The sequence below is a fragment of the Neomonachus schauinslandi genome, chromosome 11 (assembly GCF_002201575.2).
Source record: "Neomonachus schauinslandi chromosome 11, ASM220157v2, whole genome shotgun sequence".
NCBI lineage: Eukaryota > Metazoa > Chordata > Mammalia > Carnivora > Phocidae > Neomonachus > Neomonachus schauinslandi.
The window spans coordinates 103,667,069-103,672,734 of record NC_058413.1 but is presented as its reverse complement, the minus strand read 5'-3'; positions in this window follow the sequence as shown (position 1 = coordinate 103,672,734).

Below are 5,666 nucleotides of genomic sequence, written 5' to 3'. Positions count from 1 at the left end.
CTCTCTCTGTGTCAAATAAATAAAATCTTTAAAAAAAAAAAAAAATTTATTTGACAGAGAGAGAGACAGCCAGAGAGGGAACACAAGCAGGGGGAGTGGAAGAGGGAGAAGCAGGCTTCCCGCCGAGCAACGTCTGGCGGGAAGCCAGACGAGTCCTGGCTCGATCCCAGGACCCTGGGATCATGACCTGAGCCGAAGGCAGACGCTTAACGACTGAGCCACCCAGGCACCCCTATACTTGATATTTGTAGCTAAGTAATTGTCACTTCTTACCGGGTGACGATTTCTACTAGAGACCTATAATTAAGTGCAAAAGAAATAAGCCAAACACATTACATGAAAAAGAAAGAAGAAGTCACCATTTCACACACTGTGCCTTAAAAATCTTACAGCCTGGGTGGCTCAGTCAATTGAGCTTTAGACCCTTGATGTCAGCTCAGGTCTTGATCTTAGGGTCGTGAGTTAGAGCCCCATGCTGGGCTCCACGCTGGGTGTGGAGACTACTTAAAAAAAAAAATCTTACAAAATTTCTATGTGTTCATGTATCAGGATCAAAGACTATTTATAGCAAGTAATTTGTATATTAGCAATTAAGAAAAATTGTGAAATTGACAAGAATTGTAATGCAGTGTTAATGAATGTTAATGACACTACTCAGAGTATCTCATAAAAGTAATGCGTTAAGTTTTTATTTTTTTGAAAAGCTGACTCATATCTTTTAAGAAGGATGTCATATCAAAATAATAATTTCCTTCAAGGAATTTCCTTGTTTCCTTAACAATGAGGGGGGGAAATGGTGTTAAAATGTATATGCTCTGTAAGGTTCAACACTTTGGAGGATATAGTAAGATACGCTCTCTTATATACTTTTATATATTTCCAGTGGAAATGTAAGTTGGTACAATGTTGCTGAAAAACAGTTTGACACCACGTCAGGAGTCCTCAATATATTCTTACTCTTTGGTCATTAATCCATTTCTAAGAGTTTATACTAAAAAATAAGGAGAGGGTTTAACACACACGCATACAGAGATCTTTAACACGGCATAATATATACTACTGCAAACCTGGGGACAACCTAAATGTCCCCGAACAAAGAAAGTTAAAGAAATTATGGCATGCGTATCCATTACAAGGTAATGTCTATTATACAATAGAAAAAGTTTCATTTTTGACAATTACAAGTAAAAATGCTTGTAATGTAATGCTACAACCAGGATACAGAACATGACATGCAATTTAATCCCAATTAAAAAAAAATATTGTTTATATATATGCATAAAAAGTCTGAAAACAACAATAGCAGCCGCTACTCCTAAGTGGTAAGAAATAATAGTTAAAAAATATTTTCCACATTTTCTGAAGTAACTTTTAATGATAAAATATCATTAAACCACATTTTGACCCCTTAAATATATTTTTAACTTAACAATACAACTATCATTTAAATACTGTAAATATAAAATTTTGAAATGTTGGGTGAAGCTATGCTAACGTTACATAATTCATAAGCAAACTGGGAAGAATAAAAAGAACAGAGTTCAACAAAGCATTTTCTTTTGCTTTGTTGAGCTATAATTTCCATATGATAAACTGCATAAATTTAAGGTATAAAATGTGATGAGTTTTGACATGTTTACACTCTCATGAAACCATCACCACAATGTGGATAAGGAAATGTTTCTCTGTGCCTTTTTATAATCTATTCCTCCCTTCCCCCAACTGAGGTTCAGGCAACCACTGAAGATTTTGTTGCTATATATTAGTTTGCATTTCCTAGAATTTTATATAAATGAACTCATTCAGCATATACTCTTTTTTTTTTTTTTGGCCATGCTTTCTTCACCTTAGAATAATTACTTTGAGATTCCTTCATGCCGTTACGTGTATGAATAGTTTTCTTTTGAAGGTTGAATAGTATTTCCTGTATGAACATATCAAAATTTGTTTAGCCATTCATTGTTGATGGATATTCGAGTTGTTTCCAGTTTTTGGCTATTACAGATAAAGCTGCCATGAACATTTATACATAAATCTTTGTGTAGAATGTACTTTCATTTCTGAGTAAATGCCCAGGAATGGAATGGTTGGGTCAAATTATAGGTATAGCTAATGAAGAAACTGCCAAACAGGTTTTCACAGTGACTGAACCCCTTCACACTTCCATCAGCAGCATGTGAGAATTCCAGTTGCTTCCCATTCTCACCAACACTTGATATTGTCAGTCTTTTTATTTTTTTTTAAAGATTTTATTTATTTGTTTGACAGAGAGAGAGAGCACAAGTAGGCAGAGCGGCAGGCAGAGGGAGAGGGAGAAACAGGCTCCCCACGGAGCAGAGAGCCCAACGTGGGGCTCGATCCCAGGACCCTGGGACTGTGACTTGAGCTGAAGGCAGACGCCTAACTGACCGAGCCACCCAGGCGCCCCGTCAGTCTTTTTAAGTGTTGCCACTCTAATGGTTGTGTAGTGTTATCTCATTACAACCTTAATTTGTATTTCTTTAATGGCTCATGATGACCTTTTCATGTATGGTCATATATCTTCTTTGCTAAAGTGTCTGTTCAAGGGCGCCTGGGTGGCTCAGATGGTTAAGCGCCTGCCTTCGGCTCAGATCATAATCCCAGCGTCCTGGGATTGAGTCCCGCATTGGGCTCCCTGCTTGGAAGGGGGCCTGCTTCTTCCTCTCCCTCTGCTGCTCCCCCTGCTTGTGCTCTTTCACTCTCTCTGTCAAATAAATAAATAAAATCTTAAAAAAAAAATAAAATAAAGTGTTCAATTATTTTGCCCATTTTGAATAAGGGTTATCTTCTGATTAGTTTATGAGACGTTTTTATATTCCAGATAAGGTACTTTGTATGATAAAGGTTTTATGAAGATTTTCTTCCAGTTTGTGGCTTGCTGTTTCATTTTTGTGGCAGTCTTTTAAAGAACAAAAGCTTTTTATTTTGACAAAGTACAACTTACTAATTTGCTTTCTTTTTCACTTTGTGCTTCTTGTGTTGTTTTTAAGAGTTCTTGAACAAACCAAAGGTCATTAAGATTTTCCCTTCTAGTTTCTTCTAGAACTATAATAACTTTAATTTTACACTTAGGTCTATAATACAGTTCAAGTTAATTTTTGCATATGATATGAAGTAGGTTTGAGGTTCATTTTTGAGGGGTATGGTTATCCAATTTTTCCAGTACTATTTATTAAAAAGATTTTCCTTTCTTCACTGAATTACCTTGGTACTTTTGTGGAAAACCAGTTGAACTTATTACTGGACACTCTCTTCCTAAATGTCTATTTTATGCCAATTCCACACAACTTTGATTACTGAAGATTTATAGTAATTTGGAAACCAAATGGTGTATATCCATCAACTTTATTCCTTGTCTTGATTATTCCAGGTACTTTGCATTATTATATGAACTTTAGAATCAGTTTATGAATTACTGCAGAAGAAAAGAATCCTGATTTTGATTGGGATTTCACTGAATTTAAAGATCAATTTCAGAAGAATTGATATTTTAACAATACTGATTCTTCTACTTTATGAAAACACTTCATGTCTCCAACAATTTAAGTCTCCCCTAATCTCAGCAATGTGTTATAGTTTTTGATGTATAGGTTTTAACATGTTTGGTCAGACTTATCCCTAAATGTTTAATATTTTTGGTGCTTTATAAAAGCCACTGATTTTTTAAATTTCAAGTTGAGATTGTTCTTCACTAGTATATAGAAATATACTTGACTTTCACATATTAATCTTGTATCCTGTAACATTGTTACACTCAATTATTAATTATAGCACTTTTTCTTGTGATTCTATAGTATTTTCTATAGGTGATCATATGTTGCCTGCAAATAAAAATAGCCTTACTTCTTCTTTTTTGATCTGTGTGCCTTTTATTTCTTTTTCCTGCTTTATTGCACAGCCTAAGATCTCCAGTACCATCTTAAATAGAAGTGGTCAGAACATATATCCTTGCTTCATTCCCAATGTTAAGGGAAAAGCATTCAGTCTTCACTATTAAGTATGATGTTAGCTGTAGGCTGTCCTTTATGAGATTGAGGGAGTTCCTTTCTATTTGTATTTTGCTGAGAGTTTTGTTAGGGATGTTGGATTTTTAAACATTTTGAGCATTATTTGAAGTTTGAGCAATTAAAGGGGCACCTGGCTGGCTCAGTCAGGGGAGCATGTGGCTTTTGATCTCAGGGTCCTGAGTTCAAGCCCCGCATTGGGCATAGAGCCTTCTTAAATAAACAAACTAACAACTAAATAAACAAACAAAGTTTGAGCAACTACTTTAATATAACCTCAAATTTTGTACCAAATACATATAAGAGTAAGTCATGTCTTAACGTTTTTGGAAATTTGTTTTTAAAGATTTTATTGATTTATTTGTGAGAAAGAGAGACTGAGCAAGCAGGGGGAGTAGCAGAGGGAGAAGCAGGCTCCCTGCTGAGCAAGGAGCCCAATACAGGACTGGGATCGTGACCTGAGCCCAAGGCAGACGCTTAACTGACTGAGCCACCCGGGCATCCATTTTTTGTAAATTTTCAATGGGTTTATAGTATCTTCAACTAGTAAAAATGAATTTTCTCACTAATATTAAAAAACAAATTCTCAGCTTTGTGGCACAAATTCTCAAATTTGTGGCAGCTTCAATAATAAATAGAACCTTAAGTGATCTGAGATTGAGGACTATTTTCTTCCCACAACAAACAATTAAAATTTTAGCTTGGATATATTGTGACAACAAGGGAAGTTAATTAGGCAGCAATTATTGCAATGTGCTAATAAATACAGATACTTGGTTTCAAAGACATATGCGTGTGACCCTGAGGTTATGCATGGCTGTGTGGGTAGCAGTGCTAGCTCGGCTTCGCACTCCTCTGAGTGGAGACCAACCTGCCATGTAGGCATCGTGGCTCTCTTATTTACTGTGATGATTGTGATGGGGCATCCCAAGGCACATACTTCGAGGGACTTGTACTAAGTAAGGTAAATTCAACCTTGATGTAGACTAATGAAGTCAAAAGAACCATTGAGAATAAAATTCCCCAAATACCCAGAATCAAAAAGCTGATACCAAAGGCCCATTGTTTCTTATCATAGGTGCATAATGTACCATGATAGGATCATAACTTCTAGGCAGATTGTCAGGAAATCCTCTTAAAAAAAAAAAAAAGTAAGGAAGAAAAGAGCCACACCTAGTTTACTATTATTTGAAAAACTCCATTGGTTTGTGTGATAAACCCTAAAATATACTGATTATACACCTGGCTAGGAGCCAAGCCATTCTTCTGTGAACTCTGAGATAGTGGACCTTCATTGTTCTGTTTGTTATCATTGCCAATTCCTGTCAGACTGGTCTTCAGAAGTTACATGGGCTTCTGCCATTTATCAAGTCTGAGGCTTAAAAGTCTCTCTCTACTTGTCCAAAACAACAATTCATTTGTTTGGTAAACATACATTTGATAAAACCTGCAAGGTTCACCTGTAATTGGTAAGCCTCCGCTATTTGTAAATAGAGGAAAATGTTAACAATTTTCCCTCAGGTAGTATGGTTCTACATAATAGTAAAATAGTTAAGATCAGCTACATTTATCTTTAGGAGAGACATCTCCGCCCTTCTTTAATTTGGTAATGAATCATTTTAGATTTCACTAAAATACGAA